This window comes from Peromyscus californicus, unplaced genomic scaffold (genome assembly GCF_007827085.1).
Source record: "Peromyscus californicus insignis strain IS unplaced genomic scaffold, ASM782708v3 Scaffold_22__1_contigs__length_63687245, whole genome shotgun sequence".
Taxonomy (NCBI): domain Eukaryota; kingdom Metazoa; phylum Chordata; class Mammalia; order Rodentia; family Cricetidae; genus Peromyscus; species Peromyscus californicus.
This window is the reverse complement of record NW_026294525.1, coordinates 7,640,824-7,668,348: the sequence shown is the minus strand read 5'-3', so window position 1 is coordinate 7,668,348 and position 27,525 is coordinate 7,640,824. Positions and strand designations below refer to the sequence as shown.

General features: G+C 44.4%; 1 protein-coding gene across 4 annotated transcripts in view; it reads right to left on the bottom strand.

The window, feature by feature from the left end:
* Prkn (parkin RBR E3 ubiquitin protein ligase) overlaps positions 1–27,525 on the bottom strand; it is a 1,215,691-nt gene that overhangs the window by 283,220 nt on the left and 904,946 nt on the right. The window lies entirely within an intron of this gene.

Genomic DNA, 27,525 nt, shown 5'->3' with positions numbered 1-27,525 from the left:
TATTAGCATGTCATGTACTGAGCAAGGAAAAAAACACTGCTCCTGCACCCCCAGTGCTCTGGTTCCATGCTTCGCATGGCCATTTTGCAGATAATATTGCTGATAAGGCTGTATATCTCAGGAAAAAAACCTCAGGACTGGTTTCCTCAAGAGATAGCTAACCTCCATCTCCACAAAAAATTTGGGAAATATGCAAAACAGTATTTTTAGATGGAAATGGCTGTGAGTTAGGTTACCCATAAGTTCACTGAGATGGCCAATCATGATCAGAAACTCACCTGACAATGGCATGTTTCAGGCAAGCTTAACAAAGTTGGTATGAATTAGTGGTCTCTTTTTAACATTGGATACTTGATAACATGACTGAATTTCCAAAACCACTGTAGTCATTATGACAATAATTTCAAAACACTCAACTTAAAGTTTATAAAGTGAAAGTCTCAGGTAGTACATAATCCTGTAAAGTGGGTCTTGATTTATTTTAGTACATGCCCATTCAACTCCTTTACAATTTCCCTCAGTTATCTTACAGATGTTAATGTCATGGCTGTGTTTATATGGAGTTGCTGCCTAGTTAAAAATTCCCTTAATTCATCAATGAAATCACAACAGTGTGTCTAACACTCTGTATTACATAGGTATAGAGTTTAAGGTCAGAAAATTCACACTGTACACCCCTGGAAGACGTCATACATATGTAATCACACCAAGATGTCCATTAATAACTGCCTTGGGAATGGAGGTAAGCTGCAAAGAGGCATTGTCTCCACCATGTTGGGTTGGTTGGAGATCAGCAAGTGGTAGGTAGAGTGTTTGCTCCCTGTGTGTGTGTGTGTGTGTGTGTGTGTGTGTGTGTGTGTGTGTGTGTGTGTACACGCTTGAGCACGTGCATGTGTGTTGCTTTCTGCAGCCTCCTGAGCTGCTGATGCACCTGTAAGTGTTCCTCATTGGTTAGATACAGTCATAACTTAGATCAGATGACCCAGCCTCCAGCAGGATGGGTGACTTCCATCGGGAATTTGCTGACTGCTTCAGTTCTGGTCCTCCAAAGCTAGTATCAATGTTCCCATTGATGCCCTGAACTCTGGGGCACTTTTCTGAAATTCAGACTGAACTTGTTTTGCCATTGTAGGAAATTAAGGACATTTATCATTTATTTCTGATAAGATAGATAATCATATTTGCTCTGGACTATAAGACCAGAGGTATCAAATGGAAATACAGGACACTGAATTCTGGTCTGTTTTCCCTAATTGTAAGAGAGAAATTTAATACGGTGGAGTGGAGTTTGGAATTATAGACAGGGTGTTGATTGCTGTCCCAGACACAGTGGACTGTGTATGTAACCAGGGTGATTCATCTAACATCTTTGGAGCATAGGATTATTGTTTGGAGGTGTGTGTGAGTGTGTGTGTGTGTGTGTGTGTGTGTGTGTGTGTGTGTGTGTGTGTGTGTGTGTGCATGCACGTGCATGCACCCATATGCACAGGTGCCTACTCATGTGTTCACACATACACACGTGTGCATATGCAAGTTCGGATGCATGTGTTTTTGTGTGTAGAGACCAGAGGTCAACCTTGGGTAGTGTTTCTCCAGATATATCCACCTTGGTTTTTTTTGGTTTTTTTTTTTGAGACAGCATCTCCCTTGGCCAGGAGCTCATCATGTGGGGCGAGGCTGGCTGGCCAGTGAGTCCCAGGAATCTTCCTGTCTGTCTCCCCAGTGCTATTGGGATTACAAGCACACACCACCACACCCAGAGCTGTTTCTTTTTCTTTTTCCATGGGTTCCGTGGATTGAATTAGGATCTTCACCCTTGTACGGTGATTACTTTATGGTCTGGGGTGCCTCCTAATCCCTGTTTGGAGCCTATTGTTTTCAGGAGTATGCTATAAACATCATGCAGAATTCACAAAAACAGAAAAGGCAGATCTGTTAGGGACGATCACAATAGAGCAGAGGCCAGTCAGCATCTTGTGGGCAGAGGGGGGTCTCGGTCCCTCCCCATCAAACAGTGGCGCTGGCATTCAGGATTGAAGTCTCTGATCAGCCATTTACTGCAGCGTGTGTGAAGCCGATGAATATTTAAAGACAGAGCAAAGAGAGAAGAGATGACAGAAAAAGCTAGTATGACAATTCAGCCCATTAAATACCGATTTCTGCACAGAACACCACTGGTTAAGAGTACAAGAGGGGACAGGCCATGTTTAGAGATGGATCTTTCATCAGTATGACTTCAGTCACTAAGAATAGGGAGACCACTCAGGTTTTGGGTGTGCTGATCCAAGCATCCTCAAAACACTATTTAGAGGAGTGTATCAGCCAGCCAAATGAGGATGTGTGTTAATGTTCTAAATCTTCCATCCCAGGATATAATTCTGCTTTATTTATTTTCTTCAGTTCTAAGCACATCATGTCACAGAAATACTTTTAGCATTAGGAAAGAAATATTATGTTTTAATTTTAATCATTTCGGATCATTTCTCTTTTTCAAGGCGCAAGAGTTAGCATGCACAGAGCATAATTAAACTGAGCAATAAAGACCTTGATATTTTCATGCTTCTAAGATATTTAATATGTTACGTGATGTGCTAGAATAAAATCAGTTCAAGGAGCATTCTGTCTCCATCTTTTTGTTTACTTGGGATTTGATTACTCGTTTGATACTCAGGATGGGTAGAAATGCAGAACTCGCAAATCTTCTGGGCCTCCATCAGTCAGAGGTTATTTGTATGGAGACAAAATAAGCTTGCTTTTCTAGTACAAGGCTCACATCCTCAAGATACTCACACAATAGCTTTTCAAGGTCATGACCAAAAGATATTGTAGTTTTGCCTTATTATTATTGTTTAATTCACACAGATCACTGTAGGCAGAATACATTTTCACAATTTAAAAATGCAGTAAAAGCTTTGATAGGTTGCAGAGAGAGCTGTGCTCCACCAGGCAGGATTTGCCAAGGATGTATCTCTCTTATCTATTAGCTCAGTATATAAATGATCAATAGTTCTGGGGCAAGGGTCTGTGTCCATCAGAGTTAATGAAGTACAGGGATAGTATCAACACTTAGCTCCTGCTCATAGGGGCCAGGACAGCCTATAGACTTTCCTGAAATCATCCATAGGTCCAGCCCTGTGGGTCTTAATTACAACTGTTGATCAGCATATATAATCAGGCAGTGTTACTCTGTATTCACTGGTAAAGGTATCCACAGAAAATTCCCTCCCTCCCTTGGTTCCTGTTTTAACTGCAGTATATAGTTCATCACCTGGGCACAGACAGCTTCTGCCTGCCTTCTAAAATCCTTCCCTCCCTCCCTGTCCCCCACCAGCTGCAACACTTGGGAGAACAGGCCCTGTACCTCACCTGGGCAGTGCAATAGAACCAACCCCATTGGCAGAGGTGTGGGTGAGCCAGCCCTGAGGTTGTAAGCATGGGAGAGCTGTCTCCATTACTCATTTGCCCTGTGGCCACATGGTGGGGGAGAGATACCCCCCACATGCTCATCAATGACTGAGGCAGGTGGGAAAGCTGGCCCTGAGGACATAAAGTGGGAGAGCTGTCCTTGCCCCTCATCAGCTGCAGCACTTGGGAGAACAGGCCCCTATGCCACACCTGGGCAACACAAAAGAACTGGCCCAGAAGGCATAGGTGTGGGAGATCCAACCCTGAGGACATGAAAGCAGGAGAATTGGCCCTGCCCCTTCTTTATTCATCACTGCAAGGGGGGAACCAGCCCTGGCAATGCTGGAGAACTCACCTTGGTGGTGAGGACAAGGGAGAGCTGGCAAGTTGACCAATCATGCAACTACTCAGACCCAGAATCAGGGTTATGAGTTGGCCCTCTCCAACATCCACCCCATCTGTGATCTGCTGGAGTGCATGAAGAGGCTGGTCTTGCAGACCCAAAGCTGCAGGATCTCTCCACAACACACGGCAACAGAAGGATATCCATGAGGAGTCCCAGTGAGGGCCCAGCATCGATAGTGTAGCAGAAACTAGAGGCCTCAAACCAGACCAATGACTCTGCAGTGAACATTTGCAAGTAAAGATATAGGATTAAAAGGGTTTACTGCGTGACCCTCTGTGTCACACTACAGCTCCTATGATGAGATTGAGTTTTCCTTCTTTTTTTTTCTTATTTTTTCCCTCTTTCTCTTGAATTTTCTTTTTTTGGGGGGGGGGGGGGGTTTGCAAGGGCAGAGGGTAGATACACAGGGACAGGAAATGGAATGGGATGGAGATGCATGATGTGAAAGGCACAAAGAATAAATAAAAAGAAAGTTAAAAAACAAAATAAAATCCTTCCCTGGAACCTAGTATTTGCATTTCCAGCTGAGGTTGCAGTAGATGAGAGTCTAATTCTCTGTATTAAGCTTAAGCATTTATGCCCAGTCCAGGACACATTTCAGAGTGCGTCGGAAAATCCTGGCACCACAGAAGGATAACCAAAGTTAAAAAATCATCCAGAAGAGGCAGACCTCTTGGAGTACATTGCCCCCAGGAACCAAAGAACAATCAGGGCAGAAATGATGTTTCCCGCTTTACTCTGTCCACAGACCTTAGCTGCACACATGGCTTTCTTTCCTCAGGGACTTTTAGCAGTAGGTGAATGTGTAAAGAGCTTGCTACACTGCCTACAAGTATCCATTCAGAGACAGGGTCATCATAAAGCTTTGTTGGACTTGTCAAAGTGTGCTGAAACCAGGTCCAATATGAGAGAATGTTAAAATTTGAGAAAATGGTTAAAATACTGAGATAGTTCTCAGAATTGGTTGATTCATTTCAGGCCTCCATGTGTCTGATCTCAGTGTCTCAGTCTCCTTACCCATGGGTAGCATTTGTGCTGCATTTGGTATGGGGACTGAGAACCCGTGTTACCTGAGAATCGGGGCATTCATCTCATTGTGGCTGTGATGCCGCAATTAGGCGACACTTAAATAAGGACTGTTTCTCTGACTTAAAGCATTGGATGACTGATGAAAAGCACTGTTTCTCTGTAACATGAGTGTATGTAAAGTAAGTCTCCATTTAATTTTACCCCATGTCTGATAAGCATTTAGGCACTGGTCTATGAGCTGTATATGAGCTCTGAATGGCTTAGAAACACAATTTACAGGTCTACACTATACTAGAAGGAAATTAGAGACCTCTGCATTTCCCGACTAAAGTAATATTATAAGGCTTTCTTTTTTTCCAGAGGATGAGTTACATAGGTTGCCAGACCCCAAATGTAGGCAGCTATAGTTTTCAAAGGTGTGTATTTTTCTATTTCTCATTCTAAAGCTCTTCCCATAGGGCCACATTGGTGCTCCAGCTCTGAGTCACAGGGTCAGTGTCTTCTCTCCTTGAGCCCAGGGAGAACATCATTGCCTCAACCAGTGGGATACAGAATGAGTGACAGACACTATGTGACTTTTAATGTTAAGGCCATAATCATGGCATGTAATTTAGCTTTGTTCTCTTTGAAGGCTCTGTCTTGAAACTCACCCTCCATAGTGGGAGGAAACCCAAGGCACACAGAGGGCTTAGCCTACAATCTCAGCTAAGGTGCCAGGGACAGCAGATGGCAAGGTGGAAATGTCTCCAGCTCTATCAGTTGCAGAGGTGAAGAGGCCAGTTGCCTTTTATGTCCTGCATAGATCCCTCTTTGCTCCTTAGCACCCTGGAGCAGAAGGATGTCCTTTTCTGTGTTTCTAGGATGTTTTTCACTAACCACTTCTTAAGATTTTATTCACAGGGAGGGAGGGAGAAAGGGAGGGAGGGAAGGAGGGAAGGAGGGAGGGAGGGAGAGAAAGAGGCAAAGTCTTGGTATTTTTATGCGTCTTGGGCATTTAATATGTTACCTGATGTGCTAGAATAAAATCAGTTCAAGGAGCATTCTGTCTCCATCTTTTTGTTTACTTGGGATTTGATTACTCATATGAAACTCAGGATGGGTAGAAATGTGGATCAAGAGAGAGAGGAGGGAGAGTATTAAGTGGCTTAGGAACCAAATCACAGGATATGGTGCTCTGTTATAAGGAATTACCCTTCCAGACATTCATAATTTAAGATGTTTATTTATTCAGTGCCTGAAAGACCCAGAATGGTATTTCTAGGTATTTTATACAGTTTTTCTTTGTCCACTTCCTAGAACTACAACCAATACATGTATAAACAGACTCCAGGAGACATCTTCAAAAACACAGAAAGACAAACAGATAGACTGAAAAGAAATGGAGAGGGAGGGTAGAGGAAGGGTAGAGGGAAGGAGAGAGAGACAGAGAGAGGAAGAGGAAGAGGAAGGAGGAGGAGGAGGAGGAGGAGGAGGAAGAGGAGGAGGAGGAGGAGAAGGAGGAGGAGGAGGAGGAAGAGGAGGAGGAGGAGCAGCAGCATCAGTAGCAGCTGCCGCCACCGTCGCTATACCCATGGTCTCACTCTTGAACTGTATAATGTGGCCACCTGAGGTCTCCAGTGCATCTCTCACTGAGTAGATCTAGGAGCTTGTGAAGTCCTTGCTTGACCTTTGGTGGCTGTGCAGTCACTGTCCCCACTACAGAATCTGGTCTGAAATACAGAGTTAGCTGCCAGGCTGTTTATTAAACACTCGCTGAAGGAGTACGTGTGTCCCACAGTGGTTGTCATGCAGGCTTTGAGAAAATCCATTCCATCAATGGCTGCTTGACAGTTCCAAAGGTGTGTTCTATTTCGTGTTTGCCTAATATGGTGAGCTTATTACATGATTCTCTATCATACGAAATCCTCCTTCATGTCCATTTTAATTTACCCTTACGCTAATTTTCATGCATATTAGTGCTTTATCCAATAGATAACATGTAAGGCAAGCAATGAATTAAGGTTATGTTATCACAGAGAAATCAAATGCTAATCTTTAAGGAGAGAGATTTAAGTTTAATTAATATATATATATATATATATATATATATGATTTATCAATAGAAGTAGATACTTGATGACTGTATTTGGAACATACTAATTAGGTTCCAATTAGACAGGTCAAAACAAGTAAATTAAAAGTGTTTTGCTTCCTGGATGTCTCTTTCTGCCTCCTAACTAAATCTGTGCTCCTCCTGGTCCCAGCAAATATCAAACGTCAATGAGCCTTTAACTCTGAAAAGGCTCTTCCATGATGGCTGGGGTTATTAGTGTCAATAAACCTGTGAATTCTGCCAGAGTTGGACTCTGAAGTGGGGGACCTGACTGGACAGAAGCTTTTCTACTGTATCTCCAAGGCCTGCAGGGTCTGGGAGATTCCACAGTCTGGCCCTGGGAGAGCTTACATAGAGGATGTCCATCCCATGGGACAGCTTCTTCAGTAACTAACAAAAAACTTGGTACTCCCTAAATATGTATGCCTTTTGAAGTTCTCTTATGAATTAAATGCTTTTAAAAATTGCTTGTTGAGAGAGCTTTCTGCCACCTCTATGTTCTGCTTCTCTGGACATCACACATGTTTCTGAGGGTCCCTGAGCTGAGTCCCACTCACAGAAACTGAAGGTAACCGGTTCTCTAAAGTGTGACATGAATTCTGTAAAGTATACCACAGTCATCTGTGCTGAGCTTGGAGACATCTATCACCTTTCATTCGCTCCCTTGGATGCCTCTTAAACAGAGGATTTGTGACACTTGGCAACTTTTTCCTACCAATTTACAAATCATTTTCATCCTTCATTTTATTATCTTACCTAGAGTCAACTTGCTCTCTTGGCATCATCAGTCTGACTGACTGGTGAGGCTTCCTGGGGCAGAGCTCTAATGTATGCAGACATCTACCCCAAGGCATCTCAATCACTCACAGCTAGAAACAAGGACAGGCTTGGATTCATCAGGAATTGCTGTTTTTGTCATACACACACATATCAAATATATATGGTCCTATATATATATATGTGTGTGTGTGTGTGTGTGTGTGTGTGTGTGTGTGTGTGTGTGTGTGTATATATATATATATATATATATATATGGCTATTTCTTTCAAAGACAGTCAGTGTAGTGACAGATAGGACTAATGTATCAATGTCAGATGAAAATCCATAAGCTACGTCCACAAAATTTGGCTACACAGCTGGCAGAAATACTCAGTGGGTAAAAATGCTTGCTGCACAGGCCTCGTGGCTTGAGTTATATCCCAGTAATTCATTGTAGAAGGAGAAATCTGACTCCCCAAAGTTGTCTTCTGATCCCCATTGGCATGCTGTGACAAGCATGTGCCCACACTCACACACACTCTATCAATAATAACATCAGCAGCAACAACAATGATGATGATAATAATAATATCAGCCTCAAAAATACCTGACTGATATAATTTGATGTTCTTATGATTATAGTCATTGAATTATCAGCCATGAATGAAAATCCATTAGGTGAGAAACACTGCATTTATTGAAGAAACTCTTCTCGTGTCCATCTATGGGGTTTGTACTGCTTTTAAGTATTTTCTGTTCATTGTCACACTGCAGTGAGGTTTCCCAGACATAGCAGTGTCCAGGATAAGGAGTTACTGAAATTTACAAGCTATTTGTTAGTGAGATTCTAAAATAACACACAAATATTAATACTGAAGGAAAGAAATACCTAATTCATGTAGATCTCAAGCAGTAAAAACATTAAGTAAGGTCCTAATGGAGAATATGCTGTGAAATTCTGTTCAATTATTTATGTGACTGTAAATTACCTTCTGCATGCCAGGGCACAACAGAAGCAGCCATTAAAAGTTAAGGGGAAGTGAAAATCCAGGAAATACTTGAAAAGTCACCTCTAAAGAGGGCCAGGTGAGCTAAAGTTATAAAAATTGAATTTAGTTTTAGTATCAGGTCAACATGGTCAACTTCCCTGATAGTACCTGAATGGCACCAACTAACACACAAAGTCAGCCCTGGATGGGGCAGAGACTAGACTCACACAGTGTTTGACTGGAAATCAGCTGACTGGTTAGGATGAATGACACTTCCGGTTCATTAGCCGGATGTGTGGTGAAGGTGTACAGGACACTGCTGTGCAGCCCTGGCATCCAGGTCCAGCCAGGCATCTCACACAGCCTCTCTGTAACCTTCCTGTTACTGCAGCAACCTTGCCAGCCACAGAGGAACATGGAGCTTGGCCTCCACCACAGAACAGAGGAGGGCATTGCCAATGCACTGGAGGCTGTTCTACCTAGAGACTTCTGCCAGATGGATCTACGGTCTGTGTCTTTAAATATCCTCTTTGGTAGGTGTAAGTGCACAGTATGGGTAAAATTGGGAGTCTTGGAGGCAATACCTGAGTGAGTATTCTCTAGCGTAACTATAAAGGCCCTTAAGAGGAACATTTAGTTTAAGACAGCCAGTCAAGCTACAGAGAAACTTCACATGGGTACTCTAGGACCATATTCCCTATCTCAGAATCCCAATGTACCTCTATGAGTTGATTGACTCAAATGTTATGTAGATAAGTGAATGAGATGTATTTTTTTTAAATGATGGGAAAATCATATTGAAGTCACTAAAAATGTAGTTGAATTTTACATCCCCAGAGTGGATGCATTAAGTTTAATTACATTATTTTTCATTTGCCTTTGGGCAGCTCTTACCTGCAGATGTGCAAATTAACCAGTTGATGCTGTAGCTATTGTGGAAAAATATTAAATCATGTATCCCTGAAGCCCAGCAGATATTATGGCCTCGGAGAAAAGAAGAACTGAACTCTACTTCCTAGAGGAGATGTTGACCCTGGCAAGGTCACCAGTAGTGAGAACAGAAGGAGTGGCCCTTTAGTACCTGGAGGGAGGAGGGGGTAGGGAGGAGGGAGGAGGAGGGAGGGAGGAGGCAGGTGGCAGGTGGCACAGGCCAAGGGCTGTGCCCCAGATGCTGTTCAGGTCTCACTTCCAGTCTGACACTGGAAGGCGGTGCCAGGAAAAATGCCTAACAGCTGAGTTTTGGGAAATTCCAGAGTGGCTAGACTTTCCCTTTTTATTTCTGAAGCAGATTAGGGAACTCCAGGCTCACTTAGGGGGTGGGTATCCCGCCTGTGCAAGCCGTGTGGAGCAGAAGAGAGGTAAGGTGAGTCCAGAGATGTCCATCAAAGGAGAAGGCCATAGCCAGCCACCTACCTTCTCATCTGATTCAGAAGATTTGTCGGGGGGGGGGGGGGTAGCCTCTTTCCTGTAGGGGGTGCAGCTAGCTGGGAGTCTGGATGACAGGACATGTGACCTTCCATGTGCAGCTCAGCTCAATATGACTAAGATCTCTGATGCTGGGGCTCAGATCATGAAGACGGGTAATTGAAGCCACAGTACTCTCAGCCTGGTGGGTAGCTCATCACCACCAAGACAAACCAGTCACCAGAAATAGACCTTACCACCCAGATCCTGCCACCATCAGCACAGGTGTGCAAACAGACATTAACTCTACAACAAGAGCCCCCCCTCGCCCCCCAACAGGAAGAACACCCTGAGGGGAGCTGGGCTCCTCCAGGCTCAGAGAGGGCAGAGGTTTTGCATTATGACCAGCACATAAGATGGTAACAATTGCTGAGTCAACTTGGCTCCAGCAAAAGACTGAGTTTCAAGTCAGGAGTGGCTAATGGAATGATTCTGCCAAGTTCCCTGGGCTGGGCGGAGTTCAGTTGTCTTGTGGGTGACAGCAGAAGGCGGCTTGTCAGAGCAAAGCCATGAAAGTAAAGTGAGTTTGTGAATGCTGACATCGACTTCCAGCCCCACCCCCACTCAGACAAAGGCACAGCTATTCCAGGCACGCCTTTTGATTCCTATGCACAGCATAAGTGAGAAAGCAACCCAGCACCTGCCTGGTGCTTCCAGAATAAACTACGGTTGTTACAGGTGCTTCCAGAATAAATTGTGGTTGTTAGAGTTTTCTAGGCCGGGGGTGGGCTGCTGATTGTGTCACTTCAGCTGAGTGTGAGGTTTGCTTTTCTCCTTCAGGTATTTTAAACTTCAGAACACGAAATCGCAGGAGACGAGAGTTTGAAAGAAAGAAGAGCCGTTCTTCAGAAGAATTCTGCCAAGGACAAAATTCTCAGGGGTGCGGATGAAGAACACAGGGTCACACAACACCTCTGCCTCATACTGGATGGCTCCTGGATCTGCCCACCTGACTGCTCTTCCCCTCGGTTTCTCTCTCATGCACGTGGATAGCTCCCTTCCCTGTGTCAGCCTCCAATTGCACACAGCCCTGAGAGATGCCTTGAGCATTCCCATGATGCTTTGCCTTCCATTTTCCACCTCTTGCAGGACACAGCCGTGGGGGCTCTGTTGCTTTCTAGATTGACACTACAGGAATGGGACACCCTCTACAGCACCCCAGACTAGCCTGTTGTTCCAGGTGGGCTCCATGAATGAGGCCAGCAGAGCACTTCCCTGGAACCTGTGATATCTTGGGCACTTGGCTATATCCCTAAATCTAACGCAGTCTTTTGGCCTTCAGTTATTGCTCAGGGTCACTTGGTGTAAGTCCTGTGCCTCTTCTCTGTTAGCCCTAAGACTCTTCAGACACCAGGAGTGACTCTGAATCTTTATCTCTAGATCACATCTCTCATCTGAGATCAGAGTCTGAAGGTCAAGAGGCCTCTTATGAACTTGGAAAAGTCACTGTCAACCCCTGTCCATCACTGAGTCTTGGTAACTGTGCCCTAATGTATCATCTCCCAAACGCCAGGATCTACAGTTCTCTTTATTGTATATCTCCCTCCCTCGACTCCCGAACTCAGCAGGAGGGTAATATAAGATCCTAAGATTATCTGGTAATATTCCTTTAGGTCCATGTAAGAGAAGTAAATGCCGATCCAAATTAATTGAAGACATTGCCTTTTAAGTTTCAGTCACTGGTGTCCTAGGACAGTCCTCAGTGCCAATAAATCCTCAGGAAACACTGTTACAGATTTGCTGTCCCAGGGGTCCACTTGACATTTCCACTTGGATACCTCAGACACTTCAAATTCAGTCCAAAATTGAGTTGACGAGGGCTCTCTGCTATTTCTATTCTGTTCAGTTGTAAGTCAAGGGCACTGTTGTCTATCCAGTGCCCAAGTCCAGACACCTCAGAAGTCCTGCACCACCGCGCTGTTTTCAGACACCATCAGTATGTGTATGTGGTGCACGGCTCCAGGTTCCCGTGGTAGATCATGATGATTCTGGCATAGCCTTTCTTCTGGCTGGTCTTCTGTTAGACCCCCCTTCCACAGAGTGGTACACTTACTATTAAGATGAGTATTAGAGAAAAAAAAAGATGAGTTGTATTAGATACTGGGGACTGAACCCATGGCCTTGCACATGATAGACAAGTCCTCTGTCACCTAACTACAGCCTTAAACCTCTTTTTAGATGTTATTTTGAGTTATGGTCTCACTAAGTTTCACAGGCTGGTCTTTCTATCCTCCTGCCTCAGCCTCTTGAGTAGGGGGAATTATAGGCCCAGCTTAATGCTTAGTTTTTAAAGGCAAATGTGGTTAGGAGTTGTCTTTCCTTTTCCTTAAATCCCCAAGTGACTTGCCATTACACCTGGAATGTAGTCTGATCTCTGGAAGGGCAGAGGAAACTCTCCAAGAGTGACTCTCTCGGCTGGCCGGCTGTCTGCATCTCGCCCATGCCTGCCCATTCCGCCCCGGGGGCCGATGCTTTGGATTTTTATCAGTGGCTTTTTGTTCTGCTGGTTTGTTTTCTCTGTGTGTTGACTGATGGGTCACTGAAGAGAGGGCTCCACTGTGCGTCATCTGACACCACAATGCATCAGGTCTGGCAAGCTCCTCATTTGGTGTAGGCTCTGCACTCCTCTTCCTTACCAGCTTCCCTTGGTTCAAGGCAGCAGACTAGCTTCTCAACTGGCTCAGGTTGCAGCAGTAATTACAACGGGCACTCGGGATGAAGCCCCTCACCTTTGGAAAGGCACCATGCACAAATGGCCTTTTTGCAGACATTTCTTCTTCATTTTTTTTTTTTTTTTTTTTTTAAGATTTACTCACTTTACTCTATGCATACGAGTGTTTGCCTGCAGGTATGTGTGTGCGTGGCAGAGGTTAGAAGAGGGTGTCAGATCATGGTGTGGGCGCTAGGAACTGGACCTAGGTCCTCTGCAACATCAAGTGCTCTTAACTGCTGAGCCATCTGTCCAGGCCATGGTTTCCCTTTTCTATTTACTCTGAATAATCCATTCCATTAATACAAGGGAAGGAACTTTGCTATGCCATGTTCCTCCAATGTAATTCTTTGATCACTTTAATTAGAAGAATAACTGCTTTATTAATGAGCCATGCTTCGTATCTGAAAGTGTTAATCAATGATGACACAAGATCATGTCACCTTTCAATAAAGAGGAAAGCGTTCCCCTCTGCCGGCCTTCCTGCCGTGACTGCCAGCCACTCTCAGCCCAGAAACGCACGGACCAGTAGCAAAGCTGGTCACTGACGCCCGGGACTCAGCCCCAGAAGTTGACCAGTGAGAATGGATATCTAACTGTCGCATGCACCCCAGGGCAGTTCCTCAGTGACTCCATTGCAGTGGGTTTTGCACAGGGATCATATTTTAATTAGAATAATCACGGCAGTCTTTATTGGCACATACCGTTGTTAGAGGTGGAGCTTGCGGACCTGTGCACAAATAGTCCTTTGAGTAGTTTCTAAACTTCAAAAACATCTTTTCCTTAAGGAGCATGGGTTAAGGAAAAGCCCACCGGGACAGAGGTACGGTATTTCTTAAAGCGCCTTCTGTAACCAAATGAGAGATGTGAAGGTCAAGAGCGATGTGTGAAGCGTCTCCAGTTCAATCCTTACTGTCCAGCTCCCACCCGTTAAAAGTGCTACATTTGATGGCTCATTGTTTTACTCGTTAATTCTTCATGTTTAGAAAATTCTGATAGCATTGCAGAGGACCCAGAAGAGAAGGAAGGCTTAAGGGGATGGTGGAGGGGGGATGACTTGGTGGAGAATCCCCAGATCCTCACAATGTCCCCAGCACAGCACGGGCAACATTCATTGATTGCAGTATTCCTGCGTGAGACGCCTTCGGTCCTTCAGTGTCCTCACACCAGGCTTGAGGCAGGAAATTTAAAGATTTCTCAAAGACACGTTGTGCCCATGATGGGATGGAATTATATATCACAAATTTCGAACACAGATGGCCCAGCATAAATGCCAAAAGTACCCTGTGATGATTAATTTTGTCAGTTTGATTAGATTCACAATCATCTAGGAGATGTCTGTGAGGATGACTCCAGAGAGCGAAGACTCAGCCTACAGGTCAGCAGCACGAGACTGTGGGTCTCAGACTCCAACTGACTACAGAGGAAATCCAGAGAACGGTGCCAGTTTCTCTATCCCTTCCTGACTGGGGTCACGTGACCAACCACGGCACACCCCCGCTGCCACGTCTTCCCCACTGTTATGGACTATGTGCCAATAAACCATGGGCCACAATAAACCCTTCCTCTGTAAACTGCCTTTGTCACATCAGTGAGAAAAGTAACTAGTATATATCCAGTCCCCTGCCTCAGAGGCAGCTGTGAGTGGGACCAGGATGAGCGCTCTCACAGACGGTGCTGAGCGTAGCTGAGCTCCATGGAGCATCCCTACCATGCCTACCAGAACAAGGCAGAGATCAGCAATGACAGGAAGCAGTGTGCAGAGGACTTCAAAGGATAGAGATGATGCAGAAAAAAAAAAGGAAAAAAAAAACAAAAAGGCACTTCAAAGGAACCAAAGCCAAACTAAAAGGTAATTTCTGTGAAGATCAGAGAAAACAGCTAAAGATTTTTGAGGAAAAAACTAGAGAGTGTAAGTCACTTCTTAAAAAGTTTGGCTGTAAAAAGAAGAAAGTCCACAGTCAGGTGGGTACAGGCCACAGTCTCCCTGTGCTGTGGTCCTGACTGGTGCTTGTCCCAGCCTCCACTGCTACACCTCAGGGTCCAGCCTCAGGCCTTGGATTCGCCCTGGTTGCCCCCTTGCTCTGACACTTCTTCCTGTCTATAGAGGTTGCCTGTTTGTTGCTGGTGATACATCACCTTGCTTTGGTTTGAACATGTCATTGGGTATCCACATACCTACATATCCCACCTCTGCTTGAATGATGAATCTCAAACTACTGATCTTACTACAAACCCAATTCTCTCTTGCCATCCATCCCCACCTCACTGAACCGATACCCCAATCTTCTAGTGACTTATACCCAATTCTCTGGGTCATGTTAGGTTTTTTCTTCATAACATACCCACATTTAACCTCTTTTTTACACACATGTCCAGGTTTCTCTCGCTCCATCCCAAACACCTTGGTGGATGCTTCTACGACATCAATGGTCCAGACTCCTTCAGGAGGACTCAATGCTATCACCCTCCCTCATCCACAGAATGACTGCTCTCAGCACATTGTCCTTTAGGTCAGGCATACCTCTATCAGCAACCCTTCATCCCTCTCATTCTATTAAATGTAAATGTTTAGGCCCTCACAGAGTCCAGGTAGGGCTCCTGGATCTTAATACCCTATGATGTCCCTCTACCCATCCCTCACTCTGCTTACTTCTACCTCAGAGTGTTTCCATGTGCTGTTCATTCTTTTGAGATCTTCCCTCCCTAGATACCTCCATGGCTGACACCCCAGGTGTTTAGAACTGACATACAAATATTAACTACTATAAAGATAGTCTCTCACCACTTTCCTAACTCGAGAATCCTGTCCCATCCCGTCACTGCAAACCTTAGCATCAGTAGCTTGCTCTTTCCCCACACTATGCATCCCACTTCCCCTTTCTCTACTTTGTTATTGTTCATTCTCACTCTTAAAGTACAAGGTCCCAGAGAGCAGAGGGACTGCATTATTTACAACCGTACTTTCAACATCTAGAACAATGTCTGACCCATAGGTCCAATTTTTTTCTTTAAACATAATTATTATATTTTATATCGAAACAGTACATAGATGGAAAACTAAAAATGCTAATATTTTCAAAAAATTTCTTTACTAAGACAAAATATATGGAATGAAAAAGCTCATGGATTCAGAGAGCAATGGCTCTGGGGGAACGTGCTGTTTTGCAATACACAGTGACTGTAATAAGGGTTGTGCTTTCTGGCTTGGAGGGAGCACTGGTGGCTGTTATGTGGTATTTCCTTATGTGCCCAGAAGGAATAGGCATTAGCGGGACAATAATGATAGGAGATGACACTGACAATAAGGACAAATCGGGCATCCTTACCTTCGGCATTCTAAGAGCACATCTGTACTTCACATGGTAGAAAGGAACCCCCACACCCACTGGAAGTAGCCTAGCACAGACACACTAATGGCTTGCTTCTTCTGAGGTAACATTTACAATCCAAATGGCAGCTAGGGAGGGACACAAGACTCAGGGCTTCGGGTGTTTGCAACCCCCCACTACACACAGAGAGGGTAATGAGGAGAAGGAGCATGAGGCCATAGGCTTAAGACCCCAGTATCATGTGCTTCGGATACATGGCTGATCTCCTGAGCAGAGGGGCAAGATTAAACCTTGGAATGACTGACTAGCCTTTGTTTCCACCCTGTTCAAAATCTGCTGCTGGAGGTGAGATGCAAGACAGATCTCTGGGATGCTAATTGGCTGTCTTCTCAGATTGTCGGCTCTCTGAATAAAGCACAATTTAGATTCAATTCCTGTCTCTCCTCATTGGCATGTGAAGTGACAGGCAGGGTGAATGCTGGTGTTCTGGTTATAGAGACACTCAGCAGTGACTAGCGAAGCTCTTATGATTCTAGGTCACAGAATACTCGCTCAACTTTGACCTTGGCTAAATCCCTAAGCACATTTGCCTTTGTTCCCTGTCCTGTAAAATGGGACTGTGACTGCTAGGGCTTATTACTCTTGTCTGATAGCTCAGGTTCCAGAATAGTTCAGATCTTAGAGAAGGAACAGAGTGCTCATCCCATATATTACACCTCCACCCCAGGGTCTGGTCCAAGACCTGACTCTGTAGTGAAACGTGAATCTCCATCCAGGTGAGATGAATTAAGGATCCACATCATCTCATGCCAGGATTTGTCTCATGGAGTTCAGATCGGACAAGTATTGTCTTCAAAGGAGGCAGAAACCTTAGATTTCATCTTACTGTTCAGTTAATGCATTAAAGTATATTTTTTTCACAAAATGAAAACTTCATTTTATTTATGATATTAAAAAATATGCCGCCGGGCGGTGGTGGCGCACACCTTTAATCCCAGCACTCGGGAGGCAGAGCCAGGTGGATCTCTGTGAGTTCGAGGCCAGCCTGGGCTACCAAGTGAGTTCCAGGAAAAGGCGCAAAGCTACGCAGAGAAACCCTGTCTCGAAAAACCAAAAAAAAAAATACGCCATTATGTTTCCCCCAAGTTAAACTGTCTTCTTCAAACAAACTGTCTTTCTAAACCTCTTTCTTTATTTCCATCATTCCTGTGAGACCCTCAACTCTTTCTTTTTTTTTTTTTTTTGGTTTTTCGAGACAGGGTTTCTCTGTGTAGCTTTGCGCCTTTCCTGGAACTCGCTTTGGAGACCCAGGCTGGCCTCGAACTCACAGAGATCCACCTGGCTCTGCCTCCCGAGTGCTGGGATTAAAGGCGTGCGCCACCACCGCCCGGCCGAGACCCTCAACTCTTGATGGCTAGTTTTACAGTGGGAGAGGTCAGTGAGGATGAGGAAAGAAAGTCCTTCTAGAAGAGGCCAAGTGATTGCAGGGTGGAGAGGTATGGTGGAGGTAAGTTCGGCTCTTGGCTGGCAGCCTCCAACAGAATCCATTCATACCTATAAGGACTTCAATTTAGAAGCCTGTGGAGGTGTTGAGTGCTCCAAGTCCCTCTGTCTTAAGTATGTGAAACAACTTTGACTACCCAGCTACAGGGACTCTACTGGGCAATGCCAACAGATGTGCACTTTTCTGAGAGAAGCCAAAACCAACACAAAGATCAATAGCTCCTTCTCATGGTTCAGATTTCCCAAGCAGAGTCAATCAGAGTGATGGCAGCAGATAGCCTCCCCATTAGGGATAAGAGCTGTGGACTGGCTTTTATGTCAAGAATGCTTGATTTGTTACAATTGTCAACAGAGTCGAGAGTGGCAGACTTTTCAGTGGACAGGCAATTGCTTGGGTATCTGCTCAAGTAATATCTATTCGAGTAATTGTTACTTTATTTAGAGTTCTAAGTATGATAGCTTCTTAGAGCTAGTATCCATAAAAAAACAGTGCACTTCTAAAGCCAGAGTAGGCCATCAGGCTGTGACTGGCTACCAAATAAAACAAAGGTTCATAACAACACATGCATGCGTATCAATGCCCAGACCAACCAGCTCATCTATAGACCGGGGGGACAGATTTCTTTCAAATTTTGAGGAAAGAAAAAAAAAATCTCAATCTAAGTTGTAAAAAACTAAGCAAATTAACAAAATTAGCCAATAAAAGAACTGTGAAAAATAATGAAGCTTATCTTATTAAAAACAAAAAATTAGATCAAAATCCATAAACTCAACAGGTGTTTAAGTTATAATAGCAAAACAACAACAACAACACAACATTGTGTAGTTTTCTAAGAGGTGAGAACCCTTGAATGGATAATCTAATATTTTGATATCAAGCTCATGCTTCCAGGCCTGGAACTTAGCTACCCTTTCTGCTGACTGGCCCCTGAGTGGCCAGCACAGACGATTCAGGCTAAGTTTTAAGGAAGAATTGATCCTGCCCTACAATCAAACTCAAAGTGTGGAAACCTTCAAAAGAAAGAACTTTCTGTCGACTTTATGCTTTCATGACTGTTTCCTAGCTGGACATGTCCACATGGGTGACATGAAAGGATAGGGGGTATCTATTACCACATTGGATAAGGGTTCTTCACACTAACATTAAGAACCAGGTTGGCTCCGGTTGGAAATGTAGCCTTGTCCTGAGTTCCTTCCTCTCCCTTGGTCTCAGCTTCTAATAGCTCAACCTCACCTTGCTCATTCTGCTTCAAAAGGTTATTTCAAAGTTGGTCCCACTAATCCTACACTAGCATTAATTCCCATGGGGCAGATGGAAATTTTAACCTTTAGTTGTGTTTAAACTCAACAATGACAATAACAGCAAAATCTACCACAGCTCTCTCTTCAGAGCAAAAACTATGGACATCTGTCACGTGAAAAATTGGCACAAAGAGCATACTTTCACCCTGTCAGCAGCCATAAGGCACAGTCACCACAGATGGGGCCTTCCTGAGGCTCCCTTTTCTTGTCTCCTTGGCTGGGTGTCTGCTTCTAATGTCCACTCATGAACTGTCATAAAACAGAGTTTCCCATCAACAGGTCAGTAGCCTCAGGGCACCATTTCCAGAAGATTCCATCCCACCTGGATGGCTTCCTGCCCTTCACACATAGGCAGCCCCATGAACCTCTTATCTATTTATTTAGATATTTAGTTGTATCGTGTACCTTCAGCTAAAATACAGACAATAAAATAAATGACAGAATGTTGGTATTTAACAGCCCCCTTCACATCCAGGACTCACGATGATCTCCAGAAGAGTGCACATGCCTACTGCTTATTAATGTTTAGATATTGAAAAGACACATGAGTCATCATAAAAGATAGAAACTCCTTATAAAATTGTGACATTTGAAATGCCTTTCTCAGGGAATTTTGATTTTTTTCTTTTCTATTTTGTTAAAGAAACATGGAATAAAAAACACCTCTGCCCCTCACTGTTGTGAATGATATAGGGTTGTTCTACTGGATGCTAGTACAGTCCATGATTTCTGCCTTGAAGAAAGCAGGGAGAGCATGCTCAGTACATCCACTCCCTGACAGAATACTTTCATATAGCTCAGGATTTGATGGAAAATGTTCAACTGCAGGGTTGAACTGAGGTTGAGAGGTCCTCACTACCTCTCTACTGTCATCCTAAGAGAGTACGGAGCTATACCTAGAGCATTGCACCACACACACACACACACACACACACACACACACACACACACACACACACACACGGAACAACTTCTATGAGAGAGTAGAATGTTCCAGTATCATCCAGGACCTCTACTGCATTTTACGGGACCAAGAAGACAATAAGAAAGTCCCTTTGGTCAGTGTCCATTTCTTATATCCTGAAATGTCTGTCTCTTTCTGATCCAAATAAATGAAGATGGTCTGGCTGACAGAGGGAGCAATCCTGCTGAGGTTAGGGTTAGGGTTAGGGTTTTATCCTCATGGGGGTATCTGTATGAGCTTCCTGCTTTAGCTCTTCCAAGTTCAATTCAATGGTGGCCACACAAAATGGCACCACCATCATCCTATCGTATTTACCAGTTCTATACTATATTGGGATATACTCCCTCTACTGTTCTTAGCAAGGGCCAGAAGCCCCCTCACTCACTCTGTAACTCAGCCTGTTGCTGCCAGGAAGCCTTCCACTGGCCTCAGGGACTTCATCCCCACCACCGTTGTCAGGGCATCTCCTGTTGTGTGCCTGTCTGCATTCTCAAATTCTGTTTGGGCAGCTTCAGCCCTCTTTTGAATTCTCCCTCCTGTAGGTCATTTGTGATGTCTTTTCCACTCTGTATGCAGAGTTCCTTCTCCTATGTGCTATGTAGGAACTCTCTGTTAATACCATTGTCTGCAGGGCACCCACTGGTTTCTTAATTGGAGCCAACTGTAAGCTCCTTGAGGTCAAGAGCAGGTTTTATTCATTCTCATATTCCTTGTCTTCCTGGTTCCTGGTTTACACTAGACAGTCACCAACCATGTGTTGGATTACTAAATGACTGAAGGACTGTTTGTTTAATATTTTTTTTAAATTTTATATACATTGGCGTTTTGACTATATGTATGTCTATGTGAGGGAGTCTGATCCCTTGGAACAGGGGTTATAGACAGTTGTAAGCTGCCATGTGGGTGCTGGAATTGAATCCTGGTCCTTTGGAAGAGCAGTCAGTGCTCTTAACTACTGAGCCATCTTTCCAGCCCCCAGGATTATTATTTTTAATTTCAGATGGCAAAAATCTTCTTGCCATAGAGTAACATTAATAGTTCATTAAATCAATGAGATTAAGAGGGTGAGGAAAAACTCAAGAGTTTATTCATGTAGCATTCCAGACAACCTATACTGTGAAGTATTATTGTTAGCCTTTCTTAACAGATGTTATGGGAACCGGTAAGGATTAGTGTCATGCTTAAAGAGCTCTCTAAAATGTGATGTGTGTTTTGTTAATTTATTCACTCCTAATTCATGAGCTTGGAGTGGTTCAAGCATTTCATAGCTGCTGTGGTTTGAAGGAGAATGGCCTTCACAGGCTCATACATTTGAATGCTTGATCTCCAGCTGGTGGGAGGTATAGCCTTGTTGGAGAGGGCTTTCAAAAACCCACACAATTCCCAGTCTCTCTCCGCCCGATCCCCATCTCTGTCTCACTTTCTCTGTCTGTTTGTCTGTCCATGGTTGTGTCTCAACATGTAAGTCCTCAGCTACTGCTCCAGTGCCATGCCTGCCTGCTGCCATGCTCCCTGCCATGAAGGTCATGGACTCACCCTCTGGGACTGTAAGCCCAGAAAACTCTTTCTTCTGTAAGTTGCCTTGGTCATGGTGTTTATCACAACAGCAGCAAAGCAACTAAGCAGCAGCCCTTGAAGGTGGAGTTAACCTTTGGATTTATACACTGATATTTACTGAAATGAAATACTTTGAGCTCACCTTTCTATCAAGACTGTTAGCCTAGGAATAATTCCTTTGTTTGTAAAGAAATCAGATTTGTGACTCAAAAAAATAAGAGTTAAGTACAACTGGCATTTTGAAACTCATTGTCCAAAGCCAGAGTCCCATAAAATTGTGTGTATCTCTCATTTTGAGGAAGGAAGGAATAACAGCAAAACAATATATATTTGTAAATAAATAGATTTGCATGATTATTAAAAATAAACAATAACAAGAAAAGCAGACTGTGAGGAGCACAGGTCAGGTTTGCCACAGGAGGGCATGCTTCACTGTTGCTCATGACCAGAAGGGTGGGCAGCCTGATGAGGTGGATCCTAAGAAACTGAGCACACTGGTTCTCCTCCAGGTCTGGTAGCCAGGATCCACGAGGGCGGGAGGTGGGAACCTTTGTGGTAAGAGCAGCAGTGGCTTCTTCTCCAACCCTCTTTGTATAAGGAAAGCATATCTCACTCTTACAAACACTTGACACACAGAAGACGGGTGATTGATACTCATTACTCATTAATGAGTTGGCTAATGAGCAATCCTTTGACATATCACCTGGGGCTCACTGGGCTTCAGTAAGGGACTTTCAGTAAGTGTGTGTGGGGAATGACTTTGGGTGGGGACCAGTGGGCTGTCTCACATGCTCTAGTCTCTTTTACTGGTGTTGTGACTGAAGTGTTCTCACAATGCTGTTCTCTGAATGTTTGGGTACCCCCAAATCCATGTGTTGACATCCTGTCCCCAGGATGACGGTGTTAGTGGGAGGCATGTGTTTGGTCATAAGCAGAGCCCTCACCTCGGAGATTAGTACCCTGACAACAGAGGCCCCAGGGATCCCTCTGCTGCTTCTACAGTGTGAGGAGGGAGTGATGTAGCATGGACAGAGCACACTGGCCTTGAATCCCTTCCAACTACTTTGTCTTATTCCATGGATGTTCAGGAGCTCTGGAAGTTGTACAGCACAAGAAGGATGCCACCTGATCAAAATCTTAAAATCATCACTTGAGCATCAGTTTGAAGACCAGACTGGAGGGTGAGGAACAGAGAGGCAAGGACATGGGACATGGGGCGGGGGGGGGGGGGGCGGGGGGGAGCTGTTTGCTAACCTAGGCAAAAGCCCATGGTGGCTTGGACAGAGTGGAAGCAGATGTCAGAATCTAGGAAGTATTTAACTATAGGACAGATTTGTTCACTGGGAGCACGTGTGAAGTAGGAAGAAAGGAGTCACGTGATTGGAGGAGCCGCAGTGGCTCAGAACAGCAGGTGTTCACTTATGAAGGTGATGAAGACAGAGGCAGTAGAAGGCTCAAACACTTGTGCCTGAAAATGAATCACAAGAAACCCAATAAAGGTGCAGGAGGAAGCCAGGGGCTGCTTCAGTTTTGGAGTTCAAGGAGGGAGCTGGGCTAGAGGTATACATTTTAGAGTTATCCACATACAGAATTTAAGTCAAGAATAGAGGATGAAATAAAGGGAGGGGCTACAGACAGAAAAAAGATGGAGGGACCTAGGTCTGTGCTTGAAGGAACATTCTCAGACAGAGGGGAATGACCATATCATGTAATATTGTTACTGAACTTGGGGTTAAAGCCTGTGTCCTAAGAAGTCAAGTTTGAACACTGTTCTCAAGAAGCCTATTAAAACACTCAAATTTATAGTTAAAAAGGAGATGTATTCAATATGGCCACACTGGGAAGAGGGAGAAAGAGATTCAGTGACTGCCCCTGAAGCCCATCTCCTGGGTCCTGATGTTAGCCTGAAATTTAAATAGAGGCCAAGGATATCCACATCTAAGAAGTTCCTGTGAAGGAATGATTCTGCCCACCACTGACCCACCGCAATCTGGACTTCAGTCTCCTCCTTCAAGCAAGTGTGACAGCCTGTTAGATCTCACGAGTTAAAAGACTTGTTCTAAAGTCAAGGCCACTTTCTGCTGCCCCCCAGTTGGTCTCCCTATCGGCACCACATGGCATCAGTGTCTGCTGGGATGACAGAGATTTCAGGGTTGGAAGAAAGCAACCCTTGGCAGTGACTGATTGGCTCTGGGAAACAAGAGCCTGTGGTGACAGGGACTCTATCCCTCGGAAGGAAGACAAATAGTTCCTGAAACATGCACAGAAGCTTGTGCTGACATCATTCTCTTGACAGCTCTTTTCCCAGTGTTGTGGCCCCCTGAAGAGCAGAAGCGTCATCTCATTTGTCCTTTAGTCCCCAGAAGAGAATAAAATGTTTTGAATGCAGTAGGTGCTCAATAAATGTTTTTCTTAAAATGAGACCTAAGCTCCACTGCTTGGGTGTAGAGAATTGTGACCTATAATCTCAGAGAAATGCATTATAGGTACCATCCCCCCCTGCTGAGATAGTTGAAGGTTACTGACCAACTCCGGTTGAAAGAAGTCATAGCTCAATGCCCAGTGCTAGAGCCCCATGTTGTCTCCATGGAAACACAGAAAAGAGCTCCTGTATCCTTGAGCAGAAACAATGGATGCATACTTTGGGACAATAACGATGCAGCATTCACAGAAAGGCTAATAACCTATGTTATGAAACATGCAATTTCATAACTCCTCTGATGAAAAAGCGAGGCCAAACACAGTGTTGTCATTTACTCCTGGAGATGTCGGTCGGTGTCTGAGTTCAGGGGCAGCAGAGCTGAGCTGCAAGAATTAATCTTCACTGCCCCGTCAGCCCATTATAAGCTCTCTTGCGGCTTACTATGCCGTTTTGTGTGTTTCTCCTCATTATGCTTCCCAGGTCTCACCTCCTAACTTGCTACTCTACCAACTTTCCCCTCCCCCTCATGGCCCCTGTTCTGTATTCCTCACAAGAGTGTCCTCGAGGAATTACAAAGGGCTTTTTAGAAATAAAGACAAAATACTTCACAATTCCTACAGAAGCCTCTTTGTGAAGATTGCGCTTTACACTTATTAAAAAACACCTAGGCTAGCAGCCATAAAAGTCAATTTGAAAAGGCATTTGGAAATGTAAATAGTGTCAGCCAGGGTCACATGACGGTACTTCAGGGCCAAAAAACATTGAAACAAGAATTCTGCTTAAGCCTTGAATTATCTTCCTTCTCTGAGTTTCTTGAGTTATGAGACCCCCTGAGAAGCCGTCTGTACCCTAACCAGGCAGCACTGTGTGACGGCTACAGTTGTAGAGCAATTCATGTCCACCCCTGGACTGCACAGTCTTCACACCTGTAGACTCTGCTCACACTGTGTTTGCCACTGGAAATTCCTGACCAGCACTGTATTTGCACACAATAGAAGTAATGTGTATCAGAAGCCCTACAACAGGGGATTTAAAAAAAATTATTGAATTTTTTTAAATTTCATACATGAGTACTGTATTTACAGTTTCCACTCTCATCCCCCACCCCCAAAACTGCTCCTGTGTCCTGCACAAGCCCTCTCAAATTCATGACCTCTTCTTGAATGATTGTTACACACACACACACACACACACACACACACACACACACACACACGCATGCACACAGCCTGCTGAGTCCATTTCGTGTTGGTCATATGTATACATTTAAGTCTGACAGTTTGGGATTGGATCACCCATCACTGAGCTTGTTACTAGAGAAGACTCAGTCTCCCTTTCTCGGCAGCCATTCACCTGCTGTAGCTCTTCCCTTATCCACATTCAACAAGGGAGTTTTGATTTAATTTTTAAAGTCAAGGACAGATGTGCACAGCCTGGAGTCTGGCAGATCAGCAATGGAAGAGGAAGCAAGAGCTCAGAGCAGTTCCTAAGCCCGGGCACCCCCAGGGCTTGTGAAGTGACGTCCTGTAAGGAAACACACCTTCTGCACGGGGTCTGAGCACAGCTTACCTCTGGCTATCTTTAGCATCATTAACAGTCATCTTTGCCCACCTGTGTCTCTGACCCATTCCCCACACAGCATCATAGGATGCATCCCAGGCACCTTTCTTAACACTTTCCACACTGGCTCCTCACCAACACTTCTCCAAGGCTGAGGTCTGTCAGTGCCCCCCAACTCCCAACTGTTACATGAAATCTAATAGGTCTTATAACAAAAAACCCAGAGCCAGGTATTGGGGTAAACGCTGAAAGATCAGAGAGACAAAGGAACAAGCCACAGCTACTTCTCACCTCGAGCTTTAGTTCTTGTCTCCTCAAGGCTTATATACCTTTCTCTGTCCAGCCATTTTACTTCCTTCCTAGTGCTGGGATTAATGGCATGTGTGCTTCCCAAATACTGGTAGCAGAGGCATGAGATCTCAAGTGTTTGTGATTAAAGGTGTTTGATTCCCAAGTCCTGGGATTAAAGGTGTGTGCCACCACTGCCTGGCCTCTATGTTTAATCTAGTGGCTTGTTCTGTTCTCTGATCTTCAGGCAAATTTTATTAGGGTACATGATATATCATCACACCTAACCCCCCTCCTGCTCCCCACACTGTTCCCCTTCTCTATCAGCTTTTTCTTTTTTCTTTTTTTAGATCAAAAGAGACATCATCTACTCATATCACCCCTGGTTTCCTGGGCAACTCACCTAGAATTGTTCTAATGTGTTTACATCGTTTTTATCCAAGTAAAAATACTTTAATGAAAGGAATCTGGGGCATTTTATGACTTGCAAAATTACAGGAATTGATGCAAAACAGAGCACTGGAGCCAAAGCAAATATATATTCATTAAGGGATATTTGCAATTACAGCAAGCTGAGTGGGTTTGTGCTCTCTGGGTGAACATGATAAAAGACTGTAGATTACTTCAGCATCATTTCAGACAAAGCCACTTAAGATACTAATTACGCCACCAAGGAGCTTGGCTCTCTCATCCCCAGAGTCTGACAAAGCCAACTTTTTCCATGGAATGTTCCTCGCTGTTTGTGTCCTGCCTTGCCTTCTAGAGTTCAATGCGCCATAGGAAGCTGAATTCTCTAAGTCCTCCCAACATTCTACTGTGCAGCCTGCATCTGAAACAGGGACCAGCAACTTCTGCGAACACTCGCACAGGGGCTGGGGATGGAAGACAGGAAGATCAGAAGTTCAAGCCCATCCTTGGGGCTACACAGTAAGTTCCAGGCCAGCCTGGGCTGCATAAGACCCTATATAAAATAAAGTAAAAGAAAAGAAAATACGGAAAGTGAGGACAGCTGGCTTCTCCTTCACTTTGATCACAGCTGTTGTGATGGTTAATAGTGGTGGTCATTTTGATAGGATATGGGCATCATCTAGGAGACAAAGCTCTGGAAGTGACTGTGAGGAAGTGCCTACATTGGGTTCACTGAGGACACACACTAGATGTGGGTGGCACTTATATGGGCTGTGATATCAGAATGAATGAAAAAGAAGAAGTGGGCTGATCACTGGCATTCATCTCGGCTTCCTGACTGGATGTGTGTGACCAGCCGCCTCAGGCTCCTTCCCCATGACTTCCCCACCAGGGTGGTCGGACCCTGGAGCTGTGAGCCGACACCACCTCCCCTTCCTTCTTTGGGTGACCTCTGCCACATATTTGTCACAGTAACAGGAAAAGAATCAAGTAAAGATGAAAATTGTCTGAATTTGGAAAAAGCTGACGTGAATATAATTCCACTTATCAAGAAATAGTATTATTATCCTTCCTCCAATTATTTAAAATAGTAACAGTCATTCTGAGTGGCTAGGAAAGTTTGCTGACCACTCAAAGACACTTTAAGGAAACCAAAAGGACACTTTAAGGAGTCCTTTGCTACAAAAATGCTCCTCTCATCTCAAAGGAGATCAAAGATAGTTTACTCTCTAGAACCACATATGCCAGAGCCTGGCCTGAGAACACAGATCATGCTACCCCGGACCCCACATTCCAGCATGGCTGCAGTTTCATGAAGCTTTTATAGAAAGAGAA